Here is an 8,866-nt window from a genome sequence, read left to right as displayed (position 1 = left end):
CTGGTTGAATAATAATACCTAGGAGGAGATGATATGGGTCTGGTTGAGTAATAATACCTAGGAGGAGATGATATGGGTCTGGTTGAGTAATAATACCTAGGAGGAGATGATATGGGTCTGGTTGAGTAATAATACCTAGGAGGAGATGATATGGGTCTGGTTGAGTAATAATACCTAGGAGGAGATGATATGGGTCTGGTTGAGTAATAATACCTAGGAGGAGATGATATGGGTCTGGTTGAGTAATAATACCTAGGAGGAGATGATATGGGTCTGGTTGAGTAATAATACCTAGGAGGAGATGATATGGGTCTGGTTGAGTAATAATACCTAGGAGGAGATGATATGGGTCTGGTTGAGTAATAATACCTAGGAGGAGATGATATGGGTCTGGTTGAGTAATAATACCTAGGAGGAGATGATATGGGTCTGGTTGAGTAATAATACCTAGGAGGAGATGATATGGGTCTGGTTGAGTAATAATACCTAGGAGGAGATGATATGGGTCTGGTTGAGTAATAATACCTAGGAGGAGATGATATGGGTCTGGTTGAGTAATAATACCTAGGAGGAGATGATATGGGTCTGGTTGAGTAATAATACCTAGGAGGAGATGATATGGGTCTGGTTGAGTAATAATACCTAGGAGGAGATGATATGGGTCTGGTTGAGTAATAATACCTAGGAGGAGATGATATGGGTCTGGTTGAGTAATAATACCTAGGAGGAGATGATATGGGTCTGGTTGAGTAATAATACCTAGGAGGAGATGATATGGGTCTGGTTGAGTAATAATACCTAGGAGGAGATGATATGGGTCTGGTTGAGTAATAATACCTAGGAGGAGATGATATGGGTCTGGTTGAGTAATAATACCTAGGAGGAGATGATATGGGTCTGGTTGAGTAATAATACCTAGGAGGAGATGATATGGGTCTGGTTGAGTAATAATACCTAGGAGGAGATGATATGGGTCTGGTTGAGTAATAATACCTAGGAGGAGATGATATGGGTCTGGTTGAGAGGGAGAGGGAGATTGGATGTGTAGCGCGACGCTGAAGGAGGGAGATTGGCAGTGGGCTGACAAAGAGGAGGAGAAACAGGAGTTGGCTTCTGTTTGACACCAGTCAGTTTCTGAGGTGTGAACCAGTAAATCATCTTTTGTATATTTGCTGCCCAGTAATAATGTAGAAAGTTAGGAAGGGCTAGTCCTCCGTGTGTTCTATCTCTCTGGAGGAATGTTTTACGTATTCTTGGATTCACACCTCCCCATAGAAAGAAATATATCAGCTTATCCACTGAAGTGAAAAAAGACTTTGGTAAAAAAAAGAGGGAGACATTGGAACAAGTACAGAAATGCTAATTCATTAATAGGAAAGCATTCACTTTTTTGAGAAATTCAATTTATAGCCCGAAAACACACCAAACCTACGCAGCACGTCCACTACCTCTGGGACACACGCTTCGGGGTCGGAGATGTATGCAGATGACTTGTTTTTATACAAGGAAACTTTGTGTTCCAGTCTGTAGTTACCATGTATTGAGGGTATGGGCTTTAGCTTAATAGAAAGGGGTTCTATCGCCAGGGCAAATAACATAGGTGACATTGGACATCCCTGGCGTGAGGCCCATTATAATGGCAAATACTGTGAACAAAGTTTGTTTGTAAGTACTGATGCCTGAGTACAACAGTCAGACACAGGAAATGAAGTTTGCACCAAAGCCAAATTTTCCCAGTACAGAGAATAAATATTCCCATTCTACCCTGTCAAATGCCTTCTCCACATCTAAAGAGAGAACCACAGTCCGACGGCGCAGGAGAGTGCATGACGTTAAGCAGACGTGCATGACGTTAAGCAGACGTGCATGACGTTAAGCAGACGTGCATGACGTTAAGCAGACGTGCATGACGTTAAGCAGACGTGCATGACGTTAAGCAGACGTGCATGACGTTAAGCAGACGTGCATGACGTTAAGCAGACGTGCATGACGTTAAGCAGATGTTGAATATTAGAAAAGGAGTGACAGCCCTTAATAAACCCTGTCTGGTCCGTCAATATGATGTCTGTTCTAGTGGATTCTTTTCGAGAGGCAAGTCATTTCACTAATATTTTTACATCTGCATTTAAAAGTGAGATCGGTCTGTTTGAGCCACAAAAGTGTGATCGACGCCTGTGTCAGGGTTTGGGGTAAAACACCCTGGTCCAGGGAGTTTTCAAACGTTTCAAGCTGGAGGGGGTCCAATTTGTCAGAACTTGTTGTAGAGTTGGATTGGGAAGCCATCTGGACCAGGGGAATTCCCACGGTGCTGTAATTGAATGAATAATCTCCCCTAACTGCAACGTTTGGTCAGTTTCTTCTCTGTACTAAGTGGTAGGAGTTTCCACATGGTCAAGAAAATCATTCAGAATTGAATTGTCTTCAGGTGATTCTGACGTGTAAAGATCTGAATACAATGTTTTGAAGGTATTATTGATTTAACTGTTAAGACATTACAATCCATTTTTAACAATCAATTTCCTTACTTGAAGGTACATATACACATTTGTTTGGGATAAAATGAATTCCTTGAAATGATATGTTTTGCCTTGGAATAGTTGAGACTACAAGGCCTTCTCTCTTCCCATTCCCTACATCCCCAGTAGCAGGAAGACAGGCTGGGGTGTGGAATATAGACCCATGGAATAGTTGAGACTACAAGGCCTTCTCTCTTCCCATTCCCTACATCCCCAGTAGCAGGAAGACAGGCTGGGTTGTGGAATATAGACCCGTGGAATAGTTGAGACTACAAGGCCTTCTCTCTTCCCATTCCCTACATCCCCAGTAGCAGGAAGACAGGCTGGGTTGTGGAATATAGACCCGTGGAATAGTTGAGACTACAAGGCCTTCTCTCTTCCCATTCCCTACATCCCCAGTAGCAGGAAGACAGGCTGGGGTGTGGAATATAGACCCGTGGAATAGTTGAGACTATAAGGCCTTCTCTCTTCCCATTCCCTACATCCCCAGTAGCAGGAAGACAGGCTGGGGTGTGGAATATAGACCCGTGTCTAGACATGTGGAATATAGACCCGTGTCTGGACATGTGGAATATAGACCCGTGTCTGGACATGTGGAATATAGACCCGTGTCTGGACATGTGGAATATAGACCCGTGTCTGGACATGTGGAATATAGACCCGTGTCTGGACATGTGGAATATAGACCCGTGTCTGGACATGTGGAATATAGACCCGTGTCTGGACATGTGGAATATAGACCCGTGTCTGGACATGTGGAATATAGACCCGTGTCTGGAATATAGACCATGTGGAATATAGACCCGTGTCTGGACATGTGGAATATAGACCCGTGTCTGGACATGTGGAATATAGACCCGTGTCTGGACATGTGGAATATAGACCCGTGTCTGGACATGTGGAATATAGACCCGTGTCTGGACATGTGGAATATAGACCCGTGTCTGGACATGTGGAATATAGACCCGTGTCTGGACATGTGGAATATAGACCCGTGTCTGGACATGTGGAATATAGACCCGTTTCTGGACATGTGGAATATAGACCCGTGTCTGGACATGTGGAATATAGCCTTCTTATTTTGCCATAAAAGTGTGCCTGTTGCTGCATTTAGGCCGAGTAAAGGTTATAGCGGGAATTTTAACAGGAAGCATTGAAAACCAATAAAGCAGTCCTGGTAAGATATTAATTTCCACTGAAGCGACCCGACCTGCTAGAGATATAGGGAGGGGCATCCAGCGGTCTGGATCGTCAGTGATTTGACTTATCACACGGGGGGGAGGGGCATCCAGCGGTCTGGATCGTCAGTGATTTGACTAATCACACGGGGGGAGGGGCATCCAGCGGTCTGGATCGGGTGATTTGACTAATCACAGGGGGGGGGCATCCAGCGGTCTGGATCGTCAGTGATTTGACTAATCACACGGGGGGAGGCGGTCATCCAGCTAATCACACGGGGGGAGGGGCATCTGGATCGTCAGTGATTTGACTAATCACACGGGATTTGGGGGGGAGGGGCATCCAGCGGTCTGGATCGTCAGTGATTTGACTAATCACACGGGGGGAGGGGCATCCAGCGGTCTGGATCGTCAGCGTTCTGGATCGTCAGTGATTTGACTAATCACACGGGGGGGGAGGGGCATCCAGCGGTCTGGATCGTCAGTGATTTGACTAATCACACGGGGGGAGGGGCATCCAGCGGTCTGGATCGTCAGTGATTTGACTAATCACACGGGGGGAGGGGCATCCAGCGGTCTGGTGATTTGACTAATCACACGGGGGGAGGGGCATCCAGTGATTTGACTAATCACACGGGGGAGGGGCATCCAGCGGTCTGGATCGTCAGTGATTTGACTAATCAGCACGTCAGTGATTTGACTAATCACACGGGGGGGAGGGGCATCCAGCGGTCTGTCTGATTTGACTAATCACACGGGGGGGGGCATCCAGCGGTGATTTGATTTGACTAATCACACGGGGGGAGGGGCATCCAGCGGTCTGGATCGTGATTTGACAATCACACGTGATTTGACTAATCACACGGGGGGGGGCATCCAGCGCATCCAGCGGGGGGAGGGGCATCTGGATCGTCAGTGATTTGACTAATCACACGGGGGGGAGGGGCATCCAGCGGTCTGGATCTCAGTGATTTGACTAATCACACGGGGGGGGGGGGCATCCAGCGGTCTGGATTGATTTGACTAATCACACGGGGGGAGGGGCATCCAGCGGTCTGGATCTGGATCACACGTCAGTGATTTGACTAATCACACGGGGGGGGGCATCCAGCGGTCTGGATCGTCAGTGATTTGACTAATCACACGGGGGGGGGCATCCAGCGGTCTGGAGTGATTTGACGGGGGGGGGAGGGGCATCCAGCGGTGGATCGTCAGTGATTTGACTAATCACACGGGGGGGGGGGCATCCAGCGGTCTGGATCGTCAGTGATTTGACTAATCACACGGGGGGGGCATCCAGCGGTCTGGATCGTCAGTGATTTGACTAATCACACGGGGGGGGGGGCATCCAGCGGTCTGATTTGACTAATCACACGGGGGGAGGGGCATCCAGCGGTCTGATTTGACTAATCACACGGGGGGGGCATCCAGGGGATCGTCAGTGATTTGACATCCAGCGGTCTGGATCGTCAGTGATTTGACTAATCAATCACGGGGGGGAGGGGCATCCAGCGGTCTGGATTTGATAATCACACGGGGGGAGGGGCATCAGTGATTTGACTAATCACACGGGGGGAGGGGCATCCAGCGGTCTGGATCTTAATCACACGTGATTTGACTAATCACACGGGGGGAGGGGCATCCAGCGGTCTGGATCGTCAGTGATTTGACTAATCACACGGGGGGGGAGGGGCATCCAGCGGTCTGGATCGTCAGTGATTTGACTAATCACACGGGGGGGGAGGGGCATCCAGCGGTCTGGATCGTCAGTGATTTGACTAATCACACGGGGGGGGCATCCAGGGCATCCAGCGGTCTGGATCGTCAGTGATTTGACTAATCACACGGGGGGGGCATCCAGCGGTCTGGATCGTCATGATTTGACTAATCACACGCATCCAGCGGTCTGGATCGTCAGTGATTTGACTAATCACACGGGGGGGAGGGGCATCCAGCGGTCTGGATCGTCAGTGATTTGACTAATCACACGGTAGATCAAAGCATGTCGTTTCCCGTAGTCTGACGTCATTTCAACATCTTGTTTTATTCTTTTGGAACTAAGACACATCAGACCAAAGTGGAAGTCAACCAAACCCAATTCTCCGGTCTGAACTGGGACAGCATGTGACTCGTGAATGAGAATAAGGAGTTCTTTGTTGACAACAGAGACTGACCTACTCCTTAAAGAGGGATCTTTGGGATGATGGGAATTTTCTACACATGCCAAGGGCTTTCAAATGTAGGCCACGCACATGATTCGTGTGTGTGTGTGTGTGTGTGTGTGTGTGTGTGTGTGTGTGTGTGTGTGTGTGTGTGTGTGTGTGTGTGTGTGTGTGTGTGTGCGCGCATCACAATACTCCTTCCTTGTTAGTTTTCCATATCTCTTCAATTATAGCTCCCATTTCTTTTAGTTGTTTTCATAATCCATAGGCAAATCCTTTTGTCCATTTTCATAGTCCTAAAACAATATTAAACTAACACAACATTTCCTGTGTTTGTGTGCATCACAATACTCCTTCCTCGTTAGTTTTCCATATTATATCTTCTCTATTCACATTTGTGAGGAAGTCCTGTACCATCTCCCTATTGAGCTCCCGTCCCTACCATGACAACAACCACAAGTTGTTAGCCTGCTACACTGTCTCCAAGGTCACCTTCTCCAAGGTCACCTTACTACACTGTCTCCAAGGTCACTGTCTCCAAGGTCACCAAGTCTCCACATGACCGCCTTGTTGACCTGATAGCCAGCGAGGTGAGACAAGTGGTCTCACCGACAGCAAACATGCAGAAACATGAATCAGTTATGGAACCCCATTGCCCTTCATGGTTGTGAGGTCTGCAGTCCACTCACCAACCAACAATTCACTAAATGGGACAAAGACCCAATTGACACTCTGCATGCAGAGTTCTGCAAAAATATACTTTGTGTACAATGCAAAACCCCAAACAATGCAGAGAGAAATTAGGACGATACCCGCTAGTTATCAACATCCAGAAAAGAGACGTTAAATTCTACAACCACCTAAAAGGAAGCGATTCCCAAACCTTCCATAAAGCCATCACCTATAAAGAGTTGAACCTGGAGAAGAGTCCCCTAAGCATGCTGTGGGGTCTGTTCACAAACAGACCCCACAGAGCCCCAGGACAGCGACACAATTAGACCCAACCAAATCATGAGAAAACAAAGATAATTACTTGACACATTGGAAAGAATTAACAAAAAAACAGAGCAAACTAGAATGCTATTTGGCCCTAAACAGAGAGTACACAGCGGCAGAATACCTGACCACTGTGACTGACCCAAAATTAAGGAAAGCTTTGACTAAATACAGACTCAGTGAGCATAGCCTTGCTATTGAGAAAGGCCACCGTAGGCAGACATGGCTCTCAAGAGAAGACAGGCTATGTGCTCACTGCCCACAAAATGAGGTGGAAACTGAGCTGCACTTCCTTACCTCCTGCCAAATTTATGACCACATTAGAGACACATATTTCCCTCAGATTACACAGATCCACAAAGAATTTGAAAACAAATCGAGCATTGATAAACTCCCGTATCTGTTAGGCGAAATACTGCAGTGTGCAAAAAAAGATTTGTAGCCTGTTGTCATGCGAAAAGGGAAACCAGTGAAGAACAAACACCATTGTAAATACAACCCATATTTGTCTGTTTATTTATTTTCCCTTTTGTACTTTAACCATTTGCACATTGTTACAACACTGTACATAATATAACATTTGAAATGTCTATATTCGTTTAACTTTTGTGAGTGTAATGTTCACTAATGTTTTTCACTTGTTTATTATCTACGTCACTTGCTTTGGCAATGCAAACATATGTTTCCCATGTCAATAACACCCTTTGAGTTGAATTGACAAGTAGAGAGAAAGAGCGACAGAGAGAGGAGACAGGCCATGTTCCCAACCTGAGGAGAGATAGATACAGGAAGTGACACCACAAGTAGCTGGTCTTTTATTTAGCCTGCTACATAGCCATGTGTGCAGGGGAGGGTGGTGTGTATTCGTGCAGAGAGGAAACGAGCAGTAACCACACACTGCTGACTATGCAGGGCACTGCAGGGCTCTACTACCAGACAGCCTTCTCATAGCAGCTCATCACATTCTTCAGTCAGTCTGTTGGTCTGCAGTCTACTTCAGCTTTCGTCAATACATTTCTGTTTGGTGTGCTCTCTACTCAAGACATTACCCTAGTAATAAACCCTCTCTTTTGGGCTATGCTACAGAGCTAGGGAAACAGCCTAGATGACATGGGAAACATACTAGATGACTAGGGAAACATACTAGATGACATGGGAAACATACTAGATGACATGGGAAACATACTAGATGACTAGGGAAACATACTAGATGACATGGGAAACATACTAGATGACATGGGAAACATACTAGATGACATGGGAAACATACTAGATGACATGGGAAACATACTAGATGACATGGGAAACATCCTAGATGAATAGGGAAACATCCTAGATGACATGGGAAACATACTAGATGACATGGGACACATCCTAGATGACATGGGAAACATCCTAGATGACATGGGAAACATCCTAGATGACATGGGAAACATACTAGATAACATGGGAAACATACTAGATGACATGGGAAACATACTAGATGAATAGGGAAACATCCTAGATGACATGGGAAACATCCTAGATGAATAGGGAAACATCCTAGATGACATGGGAAACATCCTAGATGAATAGGGAAACATACTAGATGAATAGGGAAACATACTAGATGAATAGGGAAACATCCTAGATGACATGGGAAACATACTAGATGACATGGGAAACATACTAGATGACATGGGAAACATACTAGATGACATGGGAAACATCCTAGATGACATAGGGAAACATCCTAGATGACTAGGGAAACATACTAGATGACATGGGAAACATCCTAGATGACTAGGGAAACATCCTAGATGACATGGGAAACATCCTAGATGACATGGGAAACATCCTAGATGACATGGGAAACATCCTAGATGACATGGGAAACATCCTAGATGACATGGGAAACATCCTAGATGACATGGGAAACATCCTAGATGACATGGGAAACATCCTAGATGACATGGGAAACATCCTAGATGACATGGGAAACATCCTAGATGACATGGGAAACATCCTAGATGAC

The sequence above is a fragment of the Oncorhynchus keta genome, unplaced genomic scaffold (genome assembly GCF_023373465.1).
Source record: "Oncorhynchus keta strain PuntledgeMale-10-30-2019 unplaced genomic scaffold, Oket_V2 Un_scaffold_29317_pilon_pilon, whole genome shotgun sequence".
In the NCBI taxonomy this organism is placed as follows: domain Eukaryota; kingdom Metazoa; phylum Chordata; class Actinopteri; order Salmoniformes; family Salmonidae; genus Oncorhynchus; species Oncorhynchus keta.
This window is presented reverse-complemented; position numbering follows the sequence as displayed.